At 36.5% G+C, this 21,509-nt stretch overlaps 1 protein-coding gene across 4 annotated transcripts in view; it reads right to left on the bottom strand.

Moving 5' to 3' along the window:
• Nucleotides 1–20,882, bottom strand: part of LRFN2 (leucine rich repeat and fibronectin type III domain containing 2) — a 311,191-nt gene extending 290,309 nt beyond the window's left edge. For 2 of the 4 annotated variants that reach the window (XM_087935027.1, XM_087935041.1), the window contains exon 1: nucleotides 20,226–20,882. The gene's annotated coding sequence lies outside the window, so the exon portion shown is untranslated. The remainder of the gene's footprint in view (nucleotides 1–20,225) is intronic. The other 2 variants (XM_087935011.1, XM_087935019.1) reach the window with 1 other exon arrangement.
• Between the last annotated feature and the right edge of the window lie 627 nt (nucleotides 20,883–21,509).

The raw sequence follows: 21,509 nt of genomic DNA, 5'->3' as shown, positions 1-21,509 counted from the left end.
TTTGTGATTACATAGACACTAGGCTTATTCCTCTTTTGACTCTACCTTAAAGTGCTGTCATGCCTCCTCCTATATCAGTCTTGTTAAAGTTTTGAAGAAAAAAATAAAAAGAAATCAAATTCTGGGAATTATTTGAAGGGACTAAAGATCATGAAGTAAACAAAGGAATATAAAGTTGGTTTACGTGATCAAGATTAAAATATGTTATTGTGTTATTATCTCTCTGGTAACCCTTGATGGACTTTTGCTGACATCAGGACTGCTGGAATGACAAGGCTTTGTGGATTTTTTTATAGATAAGAGATGTGATTGACAAAGAAGTGATCGGTTGCTGTATTTTAAGAGAAGATAATAAGTTACTAAAAAAATTATGCTTGTGATGAAGAGGGAACTCCCTTATATACATTTTTTTTCTGTACTCTTACTAATTTCTTTTCTTTTCCTCTTTTTTCTTTTTTTTCTGCACCTTTTTTTCTTTTAATTTGTATTAATTTTTATGTGCGTGTATCCTCTTAACTAATGTTATAATCTTGTTGATTCTGAAGGACTGATCCGTGACTTGGCACTCCGGAACATTATATGCCTATGCATATATAGATATACAATCTTATGTAAAATTGCTCTCCTGCTTTGTATTTTCTGTGTTAAACATATATAGTATATAAGCCTCTAAAAGGTTCAACTAAGGGCAACACAATAAATGGCATTGGAGTTAAAAGATAATTTTGCACTTAAAATAGAAATTTCTAAAGTAAATAAATAAACATGCAAGCAAGCCATGAAAAATTGCCAGTAGATAATGAAAACCACTTAAAATAGATCAAAAATGTATATGAATTGAGTGGCATACAACTTTAAAGAAAGAAATAAACAATATATATTTGAATCCAAGCCAGAGTGAAGGGATAACTTACATAACTTGGGACCAGATTACCTAAAATAGCATAATTTCCCTGATGAGAATGGGCTTTAACAGTTTCAGGACATCTTGTGATGCTGATCCCTGTCCCTGCTGAAAGTGGGTGTGGTAGGGGCACAATCTACACAATTTCCAGTGGTTGCTCATGACCTCTGCAACTCTTCGATCCATCTGCTGTTTTATTTGGGCTAACATTTAGCATGCAAACTATTTGATGGCTGAGGTAGATTTAAATTAGCTGGTGGCTAATTTAGATTTTTTACTTTTACTGATGGATTTTAATGGAGTTTTAATTACATTTTAAATTGTGTTTTTATTTAATTTGCATCTTTATTCAATTACCGTTGCTTTATTTCATTTCCATTATTGTAACTTGCCTTGAGCTCCATTTGGATTGGAAAACAGGAATGTATCCTAATTCTTCTGTTAACTAATTCATTCAGGAAACTTTTTTTTTCCTGCTGCCCTGAATCTAAAGAAATTATTCCACTTCAGTGTATCAATCTTTCCGAACATGTAGACATGGAACATAATGCTTCCTGTGGCATGATCGTTTCTTTTCCTTTTTGGGTGGTGGTGGTGGTGGTGTCAAAAATGGTGTATAATCAAATCCATCATGAATTATAAATAGTATCAGATGCACACATCCCAGAATCTCAGTTTTAGGATTCATAGGTGATACCTAGTTTTACTGGAATAAGATTTTCTCACTCATATAAATACAGAACACAGAATAACAGAATTGTAAGGGACCTTGGAGGTCTTCTAGTCCAACCCCCTGCTCTGATAGAAAAGCCTATACCATTTCAGACAAATATTTTTTCCAATCTCTTCTTAAAAACTTCCATTGTTGAAGCATCCACAACTTCTTGAGGCAAGTTGTTCCACTAATTAATTGTTTTAACTGTCAGGGAATTTCTCCTCATTTTCTAGGTTGCTTCTCTCCTTGATTAGTTTCTTCCATTGTGTCTTGTCTTGCCTTCAGGTACTTTGGAGAATAATTTGACTCCCTCTTCTTTGTGGCAACCCCTAAGATATTGGAACATTGCTATCATATCTTTCCTAGTCCTTCTTTTCATTAAACTAGACAAACCCAGTTCCAGCAACCGTTCTTTATATGTTTTAGCCTCCAAAACCTAATCTTTTTGCTTCTAGAGTCTCAACATCTTTTTTACATCATGGCAACCAGAGGATGCAGTATATAAACCAGTGATTCATTCATACTGAAACACCTTTGTATTCAAAGAGAGGGACTTGTTCTTTTGCTGCCGATCATAAGAGCAGTCCTACTAGATCAGATAAAAATGTGTCAAGTCCAGAAGGTGGTTCCCAAGCAGAAGTCAGGAAGTAGGGTATGGATTAAACAAAAAAATATAAAGGAGGAGGAAATAAAAGAGAACATCAAAAAGGCATAGACTTTTTTGCTATTTTTTTTTTTTTTACCATTTAAGATTGAGCTTACCTTTGTTTTTTTACTTGTGCCTAGTTCAGAAACCTCAAGCTATTAATGGACTGCCAGGGGCCAAGTTTGACCAAGGCTAATGTATCCTTTATAATTAGAGATTTGTTGATCAGTTAAAAACAAACAAAAGAAGTTTCAACAAACATTTTATGACCTTGATTTTATTCTCTAAAACATCTTCAATTTGAAAAGAAAAAAAATGTATGAAGAATCACAACAAATTAATGTCTCCTTTCTCCAGTCCCTGCTGTGGAATATGTCTTAGCTATTAAGAGGCTGAATTAAAATCCATCACACAGGACAGAATGTGCAATTTACTAACATGCACGTCTACCTTTTAAAGTTTTTTTTGCAGCATCACACTTAACAGAGGACCAAAATATCAGAACATCTTGTGGTATTCATGTGTTTTGACACGTCAGTGTAACACAGCTGCTGAATAATCAAGATGGAAGTGTAAAAGAGGAACTTATACTAGAAAATATGCATAATCAGTTGCAGGCCACTTCTATAGTTTAAATCCTGAAACAGAAGTTAAGAATCCCCTAAGTTTCCAGCTTTAGCAGAGTTTAACTTCCATTAAATTTGTTCAGGAACCATCATTAGCAGTGGTGGGAAGTATGTGTGGCTGAGGCTAAAAAAAAAAAAACACCAGCAGATGGAGAGAGACAATGATCACCTTGACACAGTTTCCAGCAGAAAAGAGGAAGATACACATCAACCATACTAATATAGGTTCCACAGTTTATCAATTCTACCTAAATTGTGCAATGTATATATACCAAGCTTTTTAATATTTATGAAAATTATCTTCATAAAATTATCTAGGTATTTGGACTATATGCAGATTATGCTCAACAATGCTGCCTGTTATCAAAGTAAAATGAAATTGGAAATAATGAATTGGTATTTAAAATCAGTAGCAAGCTGAATGAGAACTAGTACACCAAAGCGAAAGAAAGATAGTCTTCAATCTCATAATTGAGGAAATGGAAGATTTGCAGTATTCTTGAAAGTTCAAGCTTGCTTTTGATAGTTTCCTTTATATTCGTCTTTCTTGCTAGAAAATTGGGTAAGTTTAGTGACATAAAATGCCCTTTATTAGTGACTAGTGTCCACCTGAAACTGGCAAGGAACAACTGGTTGTAAACCAGTTGAGTTTGGGGTTCTTTGGTTCATGAAAAATTGCCACCTTTGATTTTTGATTGAGTTGAACACAGACCTAGTCTGTAATCTGGACCCATGATTCATGCTCAAGGAGCAGGTGGCAATTATGACCAGGAAAGTATTTGCACAATTGCAGGTTATGTGGCAGTTATGCCTTTTCCTAGACCAATAATTCCTGCACACAGCTACCCATACCCCAGTCACCTCCCTTCTTGATTATTGCAATGCACTCTACATGGAGCTATCCCTGAAAAGTATTTGGAAACCTCAATGGATTCAAAATGTGGTAGTCCCCACATGGTTTTGTGCAAATCTAGATTTGCACACGTCACTACTCTTATAGGAACTGCATTGATTATGGATTTGCTTCCAGGTCCAATTCAAGATATTGGTTGTCACCTTTAAAGCCCTAGTTTATTTGGGGCCAGGCTATTAGAAGGGCTGTCTTTCCCCAATCACATCTACTTGACCCACCAGATCAGGAAGGCAAGATATATATGGGTCCCTACTGTTAAGATGAAGGGCCTTCTCTGTGGTGGTTTCCACCCCATCATCCCTATGGAAATAAGATTGGACTCTAACTTGTCATCCTTTTGAAATCCCCTGAAGACATAGTTTTGCCAGCAGTTCTGGGCCCCCAAGATGGTATAGGCCCACCAAGTGGATTATTTGATTGTTGTACCAGGGGGATGGGATTCATTGGGTTTTGTATGTAGGGTTTTATTTATGAAAGCCACCTGGAGTCACTGTGATTGAGTTGTGTGGCCAAATAAATTTTCTAAATAAATAAATAAAACCAGAATGCAATTGTTCAGATTCTAATTTTAATAACCTGATCAAATTTTTAAAGTATTTTCCTCATAGCTGGCATGTCAGAGATCAAAGAAAAATTCTGCTTTACATCCAGGAATTTTTAGGTATGTCTGGTTCCAGCTTTCATATTAGCTAGGCATCAAATCACTGCAACCTTAGTTTATTTTTAACATTCTTCTAAGCATTTCTGGCAGGTCTTTTCATGGTGGAGTCTTCTTTTATTGCTTTATGAGTATGTGGGTGTGCATTTTTTCCAAAGAAAAATATTTCAAGTTATTTTAGAATTCATTTCTAGGTTAAGTATTTCTAAAGGTACTCTGCTTCATAGTCTCTATTTATCCAGACTCACATTATGGTAATTACTGACTGAAAAATCTGTGCCTTTGTTGGAGTTGTCATAGCAGACAACTTATAGGCTAGCCAAGGCAGATTTGATTGAAAGCAAGTCAGAAGGACAGAACCATTTGCATGGTTCAAAGACACACTGTGGGCAAAATGATTATTGGTTTGCAACACTCTTAGGAAAAATATTATATAAACAAATGCATTTCTAGGTATATAGCAATAGCATTAGGCTTTTACACCATCCCACTTTTACAGCTCTCTATGAGTGGTTTACAATGTCAGCATATTGCCCCCAACAATTTGGGTTCTCATTTTATCAACCTTAGAGAGATGGAAAGCTGAGTCAACGTTGAGCCCCATCAGGATTGGAGTCCAGGCTGTGGGTGGAGTTTGCCTGTGGTACATCATTTTAACTATTGTGCCACAGAGTTCCTGTTGTAGCTTAGCTTCTGAGTCAGTTTGAAAAGTTCTTACACTTAGTTATTATTTAAGTAATAATAATTAAAATATCATTGGAACAAGTTTATTATGGTCTTCTTGAGCCATCTTGAGCCATGGTGGTGAAGTGGTTAGAGTGCAATACTGAAGGCTACTTCTGCTGACTGCTGGCTGCCTGAAATTTGGCATATCGAATCTTACCAGGCTCAAGGTTGACTCAGCCTTCTATCCCGCTGAGGTGGATAAAATGAGGACCCAAATTGTTGGAGGCAATATGATAATTCTGTAAACTGCTTAGAGATGGCTGTAAAACACTGTAGAGTAGTATATAAGTCTAAATGTTATTGCTATTGCTATGTTCTACCCACTTGAAGATCAAGCTATTTTTGCTCACCCAAATACATCCTCCAATTTCCTTTTCATGTGAAAGACACAAAATGTCTTGTTGGAAAAGGTCCATTTATGATGGTGTAGAGAACCTTTGCTTAGTTCTGCTTTCACTATGTTTCTTTCATGACTATATAATTCTGAATTTTTATCAAGTGAGAAGTGAAACAGCCCCTTCCTTTTCCTGCTTTATTTTCATGATACATCACCAAGAATATTCTAAATCTGAATTTCAGGAATGGTCTAGGGCCCAGTACCAAAGTCACTGCTGTTCACTGCACTATATTCTAAATATTTAGCAAAATTTAATCTAACACCACCAAAACCAAACTTTGTCATTTTTTTCTTCAGAGCACAAAATAGAAAGTTACTTTTTGATTCCTAAAAGAAATATTATTTTCAACTTCTGGTTTGATGTCACAGTGTGATCAGATGTGAAGAGAGGATCTCCGTGAACCCAAGGGCTAAAGTCATCCTGTAGGGGTAACAAATAAAGAAGGGGCACCATGCAGGTTGTGGAGAGCAGCAGCTCTCTAGATCAGGGTTCACCAACCTTTTGGACCTCAGGGACCACCAAACTCATAATTTTAGATCCCAGGGACCACTAACCGGTTCTGTGGGCATGGCCTAATTTGTGGGTGTGGCTTGGTAGTCATGTGACTGTCTGGCCATGGCTTGCATGTAAATATTATAAATATTTATATAAATATTGATTTTTTTTATAAAAAAGAGCAACTTTTACCCAAAATCAGGCAAAGCAGGCAGATTGAGTTGCTCACAGAATCACAGATTCATTCAGACATCTATCTATCTGCCATTGGCTAGCTCAGTCTGTCACATAAAATTTGCTTGCAAACAAACTCATAAAATTTGCTAGCAAGCAAACTCACAAAATTAACTCACAACACACCATGCATGAAAATATTGAATTTTTATTTTAAAAAAGAGCAACTGTTACCCCAAATCAGGCAAAGCAGGCAGATAGTTTCTCACAGAATCACAGATTCATTCAGACATCTATCTATCTGCCATTGGCTAGCTCAGTCTGTCGCATAAAATTTGCTTGCAACCGAACTCACAAAATTAACTCACAACACTCCATGCATGTAAATTTTGTATTTTTTATTTAAAAAAGAACAACTTTTACCCAAAATCAGGCAAAGCAGGCAGGTTGAGTTGCTCACAGAATCATTCAGTGATCTATCTGCCATCGACTAGCTCAGTCTCTCAAATTTGCTTGCCATGAGTCTGCACTGAATTTGCTTGCAAGCAAACCTTCAGTTCTAAAGGAGGTTCAACTGTGCTGAGCCGAAGATTTAAAGACTAGCTAGAAAGCAAGAAATCCAACCATTTCCTGCTTCCTAGCTAATCCAAATCTCCCAGCACAGCAGAACAGATGATGGTCGGAAAAAGGAAAAATAGCAATTTAGCAGGCAAGTTTACCAGGTAAGGAGTAAGTGGGGCGGGTAGGGTTCCCATGGGCCATGTGGGCAGCACAGCCTTGTGTTTCTGCGCAGCCTGGATTAATTGCTTTGTGGAGGTGCTCTGGGGGGAGATTTCTCTGTGGCCCACCAAAATTTTCTCATGGCCCACCAGTGGGCAGCAGCCCACTGGTTGGTGACTGCTGCTCTAGATGGACCCAGGGATTCCCTCCCATCCAACAATGAAGAGGAGAGGCAGCCATTATGTGTGCTGTGAAGCTGAGGCAGCCAAAGAAACAAAGAAAGTGCTGGAGCAGTGTAGAAAAACAGTGATTGGAACTGGGTGAGGTGATTCTTTTTTTACCTAGAATTTAACTCCAAAGAAAATAAACCCTGGAAAAGGACTCTTTGAAATACTTGTCAAAACAGTGATTAATTACAGAGAGAAGAATTATAGACTGCAGGGAAAATGGTAGTAAAGGAAGAATGCAAAATCCTTAAAATACAGAAAGATTGGATCTCTAAATTTTATTGGCAATATTTTGGTAAGGCATTTTAAAATGCTGGAACCATTTGTTTGATTACTGACTATTTGTAAAAAAAAAAAAAAGTGGAATTAAAGATTGGTCATTTGTGTGATGTTGAAATCTAAGCTGAAGGTAGCATCCCCTGGTGAATGGAATATTTACTAAACTCCTACAACCTTGGGAAGTACTGATAAGACAAAGATATAGAAGTGGATCTACATAATACCTGGAAGTGTGCTGTGTTATTTACTGTGCAGAACTGGTATTCAGCGGGTTCTGACCAGTTTTGGAGAACTGGTAGTGGACATTTTGAGTAGTTTGGAATACCACCTCTGACTGGCCCCATCCTCATCTATTCTCTACTCCTAAGTCCCAGCTGATCAGCTGGGACTTCTTTTGTTGCCTTGCACAGGAGAATGGAGCTGGAAAACAGGTTAGTGGGGTGGGGAGGGAATGATGATTTTGCAGTATCCTTCCTCTGCCATGCCCAACAAGCCAAGCCACACCCAACAAGCCATGCCCACAGAACAGGTAGTTAAAATATTTGAATCCCACCATTGCTTTATGGCTACTGGAGGCTTAATTATGAAACTATGAAGACATTTAAAGCAAATGATTTTCAAATACTATGACTGAACTTACAAAATGGATTTAAGGAGATATTTGGAAATCTTCCTGGATCATTAACATTAATTGTGGGATACAAAGAATTATAACTATTGCATCCCCCCGAGGAGCAACACCAGGACTGTACACACGGTTTGTAAGTTGGCTTTTGGAGGCTATAGATAATTGAGACTCTGGGGAGGTGGCAGACTGCTGACAGACTATTGAACAATATTTGGACATATTAAAAGACAAGATGTTGCAACAGAGGGGGTGATGACTGGATTTCAAAAAGAAATAGTGTTATGCTTCAAAGTATTTATGATACTTTGAGAAAGAATCACAGGGATGATGAAAAGATTTAATGCAGGACATTCTGGGGAAATCAGATAATGTTTAACAAGGGACAACAAATAAAGATCAGGAAACACGGGAAACAGTGGAAATAACAGAATGACTAGAAGAAAAAAAACAGACCAGATAAAGCAACAAGGAGAACCAAAAAAGAAAAGAGAAGACAATAAAGGCTTATGAACCAAATCAGGGACAATATAGATTAAGAGACAAAAAATGGGAATGGATAAAAAGAAAGACATTTTTAAAAAGAAGATAGGGGCTTGGGCAGATCCCCTGGAGAGATGGCAGCAAAAGATAGTAGAGATAGAAGAAATGTTCGGGTTAAGTAGGAAAGATGTAGATAAAGACAAAGACCCAAGGGAGGAGTTAGGGAGGCAAGCCAAAAAATAATGAATAAGAATTGGAATACTAATGAGAACAAAAGATGATGGTTAGAAAGGGAACGTTGTTTAATATAAGATTGGTATTATTGAAAGCTAGAACAGAAGTAGAAATAAGATTAAGGGGGATATTATTATATAATATACTAAAAGTAATAGTTAGATATAAAGATTAGATGTTGGAAGATTGTACCATTATGAATGTCTAAATAATATTATGATTGTTATTAGAATGGTGTACCAAAATACTGAACAACTAAACAATGAAGGACCATATTCTAATACAAATAGAACACCATAATTCCATAAGTATGATTAATGTAATAAATATTTTTAATATTTAGAGGTAGCATATTATATTATATAATATAATATTATTATACATATTTTTTATATAACATACTAAAACTAATAGCTAGATGTAAAGATTAGATGTTGAAAGATGGTAAAATGTACGTTTAAACAATATTGTGATTGTTATTAAAATGGTGCATAAAATATTGAACAACTAAACAATGAAGGAACACACTTAGATAAATACATATAACATTATAACTACATAGGTATCATACCTATGTATGTATTTTACTAACATTACTAATGTAACAAACATTATTATTATTATTACTTGTTCTTAAATGAATGACACTCAGATACCTCACTGTTCATGTAATGTATATTTAATTTTTTTTAAAAAAAAAGAAATATTATTTTCAACTTTAATATAAGTATTGGGACAAGAATTTCAGTATACTTTGTTGACTTCTCAGCACAACATAAAAACATTTAAAAAAGAAAGGAAACAGTTTATTACTCATTTACTTTCAGTCAACTTCCTCTTTAATCCACTTTTCTTTTCTTGTTAGCACCAGATGCTTATATATCTGGAACACACAAGCCTAGCTTCTTATTTTGCAGCCAATCAGATGATAATCTTCAGGATTTTCTGGCTATTCCAGGAACCATCTCCTTATCTTATCTAGTTTAACACAATCAATGTGACATCACAACACCTGTTGAGAGGATTAGAGGCTGGCTATTACTAAAGCACTTACCCCAAGTGGCCTTTTCAACAGCTTCTTATTAATCTAGTTATCACTACCTCTTCTTCCAACATCCAAAATTGCTGTTCCTGTTTTATCTACTGTGCCAGATTTAAACAAGCAATGTTGATAGAAGAATGGAGAGATTCAGCATCACGAAAGGTTCACCTGCTTTCCAGTTTATGAGCTGATACTTTGCCATTTGAAATTCTTAGACTACCAAATGATCAATGCACTTTCCAAAGCCCCTATAAAAATGGGTCTCATTTATTTTAAATAATAAGAAGGAAAACAATGGGATTTAATGTTAATGATATAGAAATTCAATTACATTTGTGTTGGATCTGGCTGTACCTCCTTTTTAGAGCATAGTTTCTCTAGCATGCCATTCAAAGACAAGTATACTCTTGACCCAAAGAAGCTGTGCAGTTCCATTTTAGGATAACAATAGCTGGATGATACACATTATAATACCTTCAACCAGACAATGCAGTCATGGCAATTCATAAGATGCAAACCATCTACATTCGCAGTAAAAACCTTTATGTATCATTTTTTAAAAAATATAATTTATACACAAGTATAAAGGATAATTCCAACAACAGCTGTGATGACCCAGAGTGTAACACAAATGTAACAAAATCCAAAAAGTAAATAAATGTCCTTTAATGCCTCCAACTTGGCCCCACTGCTCAATAAGTCTCAGTTGCAGATAAAACATACACAAAAATAGTCTTCAAAAGAAAGCAATACAGTCTGAACTTAATGAGCAGATAGAGATGAAATAAAAAAACAAACAATCTACAATGACAAAATTTCCACAATGGAACAGGATAAGTAATTACCAAATTCAAGGAGATAACAAGGCACAGTCTGTTGGAAGGAGGCCAACCAAGATAACTTCAACCCAAGATAAAACACGCTTTGCTTCTGGCAACGCTGTGTTGTAATCATCTCTCTTATATACTAATCTCCCCAGTTGCAACCAATGAGGAGGATCATGGCCATCTCCTCTCTCACAAGCTAAGTTGTTGCCTTCTCTGTTCCTCCCTGCATGTCCTAGGATGCAGAGGGGATGGGCCTTGTTCTTTCTCTGACTGCCCAGCCGGCCTCTGCCCTTCCCCAGCCTCCTCCACAACCTCCAGAGCCATACCTCCACTCCACGCTGTTCCTCCTCTCCCTCAGAGTCCAATTCTACAAAGGGCATAACAACAGATTTCTTTTTCCTTCTAACAAAATGAATATTCTTGCCTGGAAAGAGGAGGAGCCAACATAAGTCCTGGAACTGCCATAATCCCAAAGTTGCCTTGTGGTGAGATGGGTGGCAAATCATTTTAATTAATAAATAAATGATCCCTTATCATTGTCCAAGATCTTGCACTAAATGAAAGCTTCCCCAGTATTCCAGACTCAAACCATAATTCCTTTACAGAAACCCAAATGTTTTCTTTAATTGTATTGGAAACCAAGAAAGAACTATAATTTCTTGTTTAACACCTCATAGAAATGAAGGACATTTATGACAAGAGTAATTACTGGAGGTTAGGAAATTGTTTTTTTTTCCCAAGTCAGTGTTGACTCCCGATGACTTTCTGGATTAGTGTCAGCAATTTTCTTGGCAAGGATTTTTTTTTTTGTTTGTTTGTTTTGGAAGTGATTTGCCATTGCTTCCTTCTAGGGTTGAAAAAAAGTGACTGGCTCAAAGTCACCATGGATTTGTGGCTAAAGCAAAACTAGAACTCACAGCTTCTTGGATTCTAGCCCGGTACATTAACTACTATACCAAACCAGCTCTCTATTAGCGAATGGCGCTCGCCAATTTTTAAATAAGTAATTGTGAGACAAGTCTTCTTTTAAGGGATGATCAATAATGAATTTCTGAAAATAAATAGATAGAATTGCCATGAATGCTGATAGTCATAATTGTGAGAGTCAACCTGCCATGTTTTAGATGCTTGATTAGCAAGAACAGCATTTAAACTCTACAGAATGCAGATGGCTTGGTGGGCTGTAAAATCTCCAGTCAGAGGTGGTATTTGCCGGTTCTCAAAATTTCCGCTACCAGTTCTCCAGAACTGGTCAGAACCTGCTGAATACCACTTCTGAGTCAGTCCTAGAGGAGATCAACCCTGACTGCTCTTTAGAAGGGCAGATCCTAAAGATGAAACTCAACTACTTTGGCTACCTAATGAGAAGGAAGGACTCACTGGAGAAGAGCCTAATGCTGGGAAAGATTGAGGGCAAAAGAAGAAGGAGATGACAGAGAATGAGGTGGTTGGATGGAGTCACTGAAGCATAGAGCTTAAATGGACTCCAGAGGATGGTAGAGGACATGAAGGCCTGGAGGAATGTTGTTCATGGGGTCGTGATGGGTTGGACATGACTTTGCAGCTAACAACAACAACATCCAAACTCTTTCTGGGGTTAGATGGCTTCTAAATCAAATCTAATCTAATCTAATCAAGCAATCAATCAATGTGTTAAATGGATGTGGAGATAAGGGTTGGTTGGGTGAAGAAAGGTAAAGTATTATCAAAGTAAAGCATGCATGATAAGAAATGGAGTGGTGAAATGCTATGCAGAAAGTAAGAAAGAAAGCTGTGTGATGTCCCCTTTTTATTTACACAATTGTATAAGGAATTATTGGGGCAACAGAGTTATGTTGCTTATGGGTATGAATATGCATACATTTTTGTATGCAGAAGATGCCATGTTGTTGCTTGGGAACACACACACACATACATGTGTGTGTGTGTGTGTGTGTGTGTGTGCGAGCGTGCATGCCCACACACGTGCATGTGTGTGTGTGCACATGTAGACAGAGAGCAAGTATGTGAATTTGTATACCTTGGCAGAATGCTTACTAAAGATGTAGGGATAAAATTCTCAGATGCAGAAACACTAGTAGTCAGGTAATATATAGTATATGATCTGTTACAAGTAACAAATGACTGTCAAAATAAGAGAAAATGGATTTGTAATGGAGTGCGCATTTGCTTTATTTGGTGTATGGAACTAAAAACTGGGAATATTATGAGAAATAGTGAAGTAAGCTGAATGTAGTCAGAATAGATTACTTAAAGAAGTAACTGTGATAAATCAAGATATAAAGTGTATGAATGAATAAGTATTGGAAAAAAAATGAAAGCAAAATTGGGTCAAGGAGAAGAATTAGAAAGTTTGGACCGAACTTCTGAGAAAGAGATGAGAAGCCTAAAGAACAAAAAAGAAATATAAGCATCGGTGCATCCATGTGGGGAAAGCAAGAATATTTCCTTTAGTTTATTTTTGTCTTTAATCCTTTGGCTTATTGTTTCTTACTTTTTTTTCCTTCAAAATATCACTTTGAAAGATAATGAATATAATACATGTATGTAACACATCTACACACATTTATTTATCAGCTAATGATAGTTGCTGCATTTCCAGCTTGAAATTACTGTTATCAAGGAAATTCTACAAAGAAGGGCAACCTGGCTGGTCATAAAACAGCAGAATTATTTTTAAAACACTGCCTTCTTTTTCTTCTGAAATAATGCTAGTTAAAAAGAAGGGAATAGAACAGAAAACATAGCATATTTTCTAAATAGCATGTTTTCCCATGCAGCATTTTGGAGGCAGTTTACTAACATGTTTATATATGCTTGTGTCATACAGGCCATTGGCAATCTTCCAAACTGAAGATAATTCAAGTTATTACAATGAGCAAAAAACCCAATGACAACTCTCTTATTGCAATCTGGATTTAAGGAAGGATAGGAAGCGACAGCTGGGGCTAAGTTAAAAGCTTTGCAATATTATAGTCAAGAGTATTGTCTAGTTTTTTTTCCCTTTAATTCCTTTTATACTAGTAAAATGCTGCTGTATACAGCTGATAGTCATTGTAATAAAATATTTTAGCTGAATATCATAAAAGGCATATACTATCTATGTTCCATTCTTTTTGTTTTTACTTCTTGTTTCATATATCTAAACATTTCTAGACCATTCTCCATTGTCTATGGAGATTCTCAGTCATCCAGGGTATGGTTATCCCAAAGGTATTTTTTTCAAGAGGCAGTTAGACTTTCTGACATCGTTTTCTTTGAAGATGTTTCACTTTTCATCCAAGAAGTTTCTGGAGCTTTGACTAGATAGTAGGGAATGGAAGGATTTTTTTTTCATTCTTTTAGTGAGTTTTTTGGGCCACCTGGAGGTTTATCTGTGTCCTCAGGGTCACCTGAGTGGTGAAAATAGATGTGGAGCTTTATTGGAACTGTTGAAAGGACTGTGTTGTAGTTTGGAGATAGATGATATAGATCCCCCCCCCCCCTCTGTTGAGAGAGGGCTGTTCAGTTTTATTATAGATGGTCTCTTTAATCCCTTTTTCCAACCAGTGGTCCCCTCTGTCCAAAATGTGGACTTTGCTGTCTTCAAAAGAATGGCCTCTGTCTTTTAAATGAAGATGGACTGCTGAATCTAGTCCTGATGGGGTTTGTTCTCCTATGTTGTGTCATTCTCCATTCTTCTTTATTCTATCCATACTTCCATTGATTCCCTCTATCTAACCTACTGCTCATTATTAGTTCCTAAGAAGCTCACCTAAAGTTAGCCAAAGAACCCTGCAGTTCATTCATCCACTCCGAGGACAATCAGACAAAATTTGTTGTTGTTGTGATGGTACCCCATTCTGACATGAGAATAGTGCCTGAAAATGCTGCCACTAACCAATGGAGTCATAATATAAATACTGAAACATTCCCAACATTTAGATATCACTGTTTTTGCTGCCACAAATGAATTTCCTGTTAATGTACCTATTTATTAAACCTTATTGTATTTTGAAAGCTTAACTCATGTACGTTCGTTAAGATTTTTTCCTCTTTAGTAGAAACTCAACTGAAAAGGATGAAAGAAAAGTTTTCTTGATGATTTTAACTGAAATGCCTTGATATGCAAGGCTGTATTCTCTATTCAATTGCCAACATTTGGCCAGCCTCTGGTGGGCTCAGAAGCAAGAATTAACCTTGGATATTACTTAAATAAGGGATAACCTTGGAATTGAATGACTGTTGATTAGATTGGAAAATAAAAAACCAACCAGAAGTTGGAAATGATAAACCAACATCATAATGCTGTCAAAATAAACCCTTGCCATCACCCCAAGCTCAGCTCAAGGCAGTCTTTACAGCTGAACAATCTTCTTGTTTAAATAGGTACTTATTCTCTTCAGAATTTAAATTTTATCCGATGCTCTATTTTTGAAACAACAATATCTGTCCTTATTATGTAACCCTTCTTCAAATTGTAGTTGTTATTGTATGCCTTATATTAGTTTTAATTGGATCATATGTTGTAGGATGGAATATACATTTTTGTATATTTTGTTGGAGGATGGAATATACATTTTTATCTAAAGAAGTAAATATTCCAAAACAAAGAATAAAATGAATAAAGGAGATTATCCTTAAAAGCTCTTTCATATCAATTAGACTTTTTTAAAAAAAATACTGATATTATATAATCAAAACTTGTAATAATTAGCTTACTTTCAGGCTGGCCTTATAAGAAAGAGCTGGAATTTCATACTACAGGGTATCCTTCCCCAATCTGATATTTCCTTAATTTGTCAGACTTCAAATTTTTCTCACCATATTTCATGAAAATAATAGGAATTAAAGTTCTCTGTCAACTGGAGGGGCATCGTGTTGGGAAAAGCTGCCTTAGATGCTCTCAAATAACTATTACACTTATGAATATTCAGTATGCCCCATTGTTATCACTAGAGACATTAGAAAATTGACATACTTTTTAATAAGCCACTAGAATTTGATAATATAAACAAGTTTTCATAATCTAAGTTCCCAGAGGTCTTTCATGCATGGGAGCATTTGGATCTTGTTTATTAATATTAGAAAAATGTTTGGTCTATACCCTTTTTTATATTTACATGGGGCATTTTTTTATTCCCTTTCACTTTTCCAGCCATCCACCTTATAAAACATAGCCCAGAATGGCTCTTAGAAATAATAAAACCAATGTCATGGCATTATTGTCTTACTATTTATTACTAATTTACATGTTCTATGTATTGTATTGTATTTATTTATTTATCAAATTTATATGTCTGTGCCTCTAATAGTGTGATGGTTATGTTTATATGTATCATGGCAGATTATGTAAAATCAGGTCTTTCTTTAGGTCTCTCAATAACAAGTAAAAAAAATAAAACATTAATGACATTCTGCTACACCACATGCTCTGCCATTTTCTATATGTAGTCATTTCCAAAGAATAGGAATTCTACCAAAAGTCTATTGGCCAAGCTGAAATTAGCTGATTGCAATATATTCTTTCATTATTTTTCCACTCGTTTTCAGTGCATTCATGTTCTCTAGTAATTATTAAAACCTTAATGTGTTCTTAACCTTAAGTATTTAAATCAATTCATTCAATGAATATCAACATTTAGATATCATGGATTTATGCTGCAAACATGATATATTGTGAATACTGTGGTTCCAAACATTTTCTGCCTCACTTCAAGTCACCATGGAGCAGAGCTGGAGGACATCTCATAATAGCATGTTGAAAATGACATTATCATTCATTCCAGGATACTGGTAGTGTGCCAGAGAACATTCTGTATGTTTCAGCCCCCATACCCAATACCAGTACTAATAGTTTCTTCTCCTAATTGTGTATTCTCCTTTGTTTTCTATCTTCCCAAACATGAGAGTACTTCTCCTATATTATTTGTTCGATTGTTTGTTTGTTTGTTTTTTTAGATTTTTTGGTTGCCCAATTCTAGTAGACTTGATATGGACTCTTATAGAATCTTCTGAAATCAAACATGTCTGCAGGATGAATAACAAAGTCACTAAACAATACGAAGGATTTACGGTTTTTAATTATAAGATTTGTATGGCTGCCCATCTAAAAATACAAGTCTGGGTGATTCACAACAACAACAAAAGCTCAAATAATAAACACCCTAAAACACAAATAAACACAAAGCTGGGCACATCAGTCACTCTTTGGAATGCCCCATAACCAACTCCAGACATCCTTACTCAATCCCAGTATTTCAGTTGAAAACCAGATATTGATGGCCTTGTGAAAGGCTAAAAAGGGTGGGAGTCTTCTGAATCATTGAATGAAGGAAGGTTCATAAGGCTGGGGATGTCATAGAAAAGAAACAGTTCAGAAATCCCACTAGATTGCAAAATTTCAGGGAAGGGGTCTGGAATGTGCTATCATATGCAATCTTCTAGGATGGATAGATACTCTCAGTGAGCTCAGTGGTTTATTTCATATCTAACCATCTGTCCACAGAAAGATTCCCTTGAATCAATGATTTTGCCAAAATATTTAAGGGTAAATTTTATACTTGTGCATTGGATTTGGAGCTCATATTTCAGTTTTTTTCCAAATTATGTTCTGTAACCATAAATCTATTTACAAGCTATTGATGACAAAGGAATATTTGGAAACTCCTTGTTCCATTTTCATTAACTGAGGCTGCCATATTTGCTAATGGTAATTAAAGTTGTACTTTACAACCTTTCAAATTCAGTTTTTCCCAGATCAGTTCTGAATATCTCAAAGTACCAAGGCTATCACAGTTTGCCTGCACCTTTTTTTTTACCCAGAAGTCTCTTGTCCATGATAGCACATCATAATTACCATGAATTTCTTTCCATTCTTTGAGATAAAGCTGGGTGTTATAGGTATAGAAAAAGGAGCATAGAAACATCTGGTTCCTCCCTTCCCCTCCTTTTTTTTTTTTTAAAAAAAAACCCTTCCTTCTATTCTCTCCTGGTGGAAAAATGGTGTTAAAGATTATCAGTCCAATGTTTTTTTCAGTCCAATCTATTGGCAACAAGCAAAGAGAAATAAAAATACAACCTCTACCGTGAGGACTGGAATATGATTGTTTGGATGTAATTTCCAGCCTTCAACAAGTGGCATTTCACCAAAATTCCTCCCTGTCCAGAATAAGGCATAAACACCTCATTTTAAAAATCAGTGGCTGGGTTGATGGCCCTCAGTAAGGAGGCAGTGGAGGTGTCAGCTCAAGTGACACAGAAAGAGAGACAGAAACTTCTGGAAAAAAAATCCTAAATGAACCCTTCCTATTTTTTCTAAGGGAAACATCAACAACTATATTCAACATTCAAATTCAATTGAGCATTTATAAATCGTAGCAACAGGGGTGATGGATCAGGCAAAGCTGAGGGAAGGAGCAAGAAACAAGTGGTGATTACTCTCTCTAGTGTGGATAGGATCTCCATGCGCATTGCAAAATTAATCTGCCTAAAACCACAGCTGGGTGTCAACATTACATTTTTTTTTTTGTCACAGCCATGAGAAGGTAACCTCAGAATTAAGTTAGCAATATGAAAGATGCCAGCTCGGACAGCAACAAATGCTTGCCCAATGGAAGTGTGTGCTTTTGTATGTGATTTATTATTATTATTTTAACCACAACGACCTTTCTATTACTAATTTTCAGTAAGCCAGCATCTGCCTTTGCTTTGCTGTCTGTTTTCACAAGATGGTTCAGACTATAGAGTGATGCATCCAAATACAAATAGTCATAACTTGTTATAAATTCCACAGTAAGGCAATAAGATCATTAGGCCAACTCAAAAAGTGACAAAATACTAAGCATGTTTTTTTCAGTTTTCATAATCAAGAAGACAACCAGCAAAAAATAAATAAAAAGAGGGGACAAGTGACTGATGCTCAAGATTAACCCACTGTCTCAAGATAAAAAGAGGGTAGAGCTGCAGATATTTGTTTCATGTTCTACCAAGTGCTCTGGAGCTTTCAATGGATACCTAGGATGTCTGGGTTAAAAACAGCTATCTTCACTATTACACAAAATGTACAGGGAACAAGAAAAATAAGGGGAAAGTAAACAAAAAAACAATAAAAGTTGTATCCCACTTGCTGGCACTTTTATCACTTCCTCAGACCATCTTCACAACAAGGATTTGTACACACATTAGCATTTCCATGGTAAAACATTTGCTAGCCAATGAAATGAGAGGTACCAGAGATGTTCCATAATATCCCTGAGGTGGGAACATGTAGGGCCATCTCTTGGACTTTTGTATGGCACTGTATATAACATAGCACATATTGGACGTACAGCACATTTCAGCAAACTATTCTTGATGTAACCTTCTGGCTTTCTTTCTTTCTATGAGAGTAGAAAAAAGTTGCTCATAAACATTTAGTCCTATTCCTGGATAGGAAATTACACTTTTTTAGCATTTCCAGAAACTGAAAATTATCTCATAGTTCTCAGAGTTCAATTTTTCTGTAAAATGGTTTGATCAAAAAACCCAAAACATTTTCATTTTGTATCAATTTAGGAATACAGACAGGAAAGTAGCTGCACTGTTTCACACGTTCAAAAGCTTTGCAGAAGTCATAAATGCATATCCATCCCAAGAGATTTGACCATAATATCATACCTTTATTTTGATTCTATAGCACCATTTTTTATATATATACTGAGTAAATGGGGGAGGGGCAGAGGTGGGGCAGGCCTACCCTGCCAAGAAACTAAAGGAATCTTCCCATTTCAATTTGTCATATTATCTCTGATCTCCACTGCCTTTGCTACCCATTTCTTTTGGGGAATTGTAAACATCAGATGACGCTGGACTAAGATGTTCATGACACGTTCTGTGAGGTTCTTCATCTCCTTTGGCAGTTCTAGGAAATAGATCCCATAGAGAATGTCTCATTTTATAGGACCTTAAGGTTGTGCTGATGTAGGAGGATAAGAAAGGAATCCACTCACCTGACCTGTGTTATTCCCTTTTTGCCTCTCATTGTCAGCTGTCATGTTGCTTCAACTTCCATTTATCTCTATGACATTTCCCAAGATCTTCCATCCTTGAAGTGTACATTTCCATATACAGTGGAGTTTATCTGCATAGCAAAGTTCTTAGCTTTGCAGGATTTTCCTTCCCTGTCAGATCTATTCCTGGGTGGCTTTCTCAAATTTCTCCTCCTTTCTTTTCCCAACAATCCTCTTTTTAACAGAGTAGGACCAATCTTCCTATTTTCACCTTCCTAATTCTTATTCATTTCTAATTCACTCCAACAACATTTTCCTTTTCTATCATAAGCTTGAACAATATGTCAAAGCACAATATGTCTTAGCTCCCTTTTCACCCAAAAAGGGAACGGAAAACATTTCTTCTCTCTCACCATAATGTCGGTTATCAAGGTTTTAAATTCCGAAGAAATAAAGTTACACCTTCCCCCCAGTGTTTTTCCAATCTATCTCAAAAGCCGTCTCCGATATTAGAAAAACAATTTACATTTTATAAATAGTGGTAGTTTCATAATAAACTCTTACCTTTGAGGAATCACATTTATCCTTGGTTCAGTAAGTCAATTTCTGGAAGAAATTTAGTTCTTCTTGCTATGCCATTCATCCATTCCCTCCTGCTCCAGGCAAAGACATAAAATAATCTTTTTTTAAATCCTTAGTCAATCTAGTAATACAAAAATGAAGAAACCTTGGCAGATGGAATTTGATTCAGTGTAGTCCAAACAACAGAATCCTTGAGACTCCTTACTCAGAAATATCCAAAGCACAAAAAAAGGAGGCTTAAAAAAAAAAAGAGGGAGAATAGAAAACCAGTGTCTGTGTGTGTGAGCGTGCAAGAAAGAAAGTGAATAAACTTGTTTTCTGTTGTTGTTTTCAAAAGACTTGTTTTGAATGACTGAGCGCAGCAGCCTGCAGGCTTTTCAAGCAGCTGGATCCCATGACATCCCGGGGTATCACAAGCATGTGGGTTGAGCAAGTCTTCAAGTTCATGTTAGCAGGAACCTTGCTTTGGTGTAGATGTACATATGTATGTAAGAGGAAAAGGTGGAAGGATTACCCACCCACACATGCACACATACACGCATGCACAAAGAGAAGTATGGGGGAGAAAAAGCAGAAGGCGGGGAGGGGGGAAAACGCGGCAGATTGGAATGATCTCATAAAGTGCTCTAGATGGCAGAGCCTCACCGACTTGTAAAACAAGCTGTGTGAAAGTGGGAGGAGAGAGAGAGAGAGAGAGAGAGAGAGAGAGAGAGAGATGGAGGGGGGTGGAGAGAATCCACCCTCACAAGCAGCTCGAGCTATTCTGCTCTCACGTCTCCTGATGCTGTGGCACAGAAAGAGGATCTGTGCAGCAAAAACACATCCATGTAGGGAGGGATGTTTGGATGGATGGATGGATGGATGGAAGGAAGGAAGGAAGGAAGGAAGGAAGGAAGGAAGGAAGGAAGGAAGGAAGGAAGGAAGGAAGGAAGGAAGGAAAAAGAGGGAGGGAGAGATGGGAGGAGAAAGACAGAGTAGGAAGGAGGAAGAGAGAGAAAAGAGAGAGAAAGAAAGAAAGAAAGAAAGAAAGAAAGAAAGAAAGAAAGAGAGAGAGAGAGAGAGAAAGAAAGAAAGAAAGAAAGAAAGAAAGAAAGAAAGCAAGAAAGAAAGAAAGAAAGAAAGAAAGAAAGAAAGAAAGAAAGGGAATGGAGAAGTCAGGGGAGAAGGAAAGGGGATGTTAGGAGTTAATCCACATCCCCCAAACTCTTTGACTCCAAAGGCAGCAGCCTGCCAGTTTTCTCTCAATCTCGGTGTTCAAAGGAAGAG

The sequence above is a fragment of the Pseudonaja textilis genome, chromosome 1, assembly GCF_049901715.1.
Source record: "Pseudonaja textilis isolate UNSWEBS1 chromosome 1, rPseTex1.2, whole genome shotgun sequence".
NCBI lineage: Eukaryota > Metazoa > Chordata > Lepidosauria > Squamata > Elapidae > Pseudonaja > Pseudonaja textilis.
The sequence above is the reverse complement of the archived record's forward strand: the minus strand, read 5'-3'. Positions and strand labels throughout refer to the sequence as shown.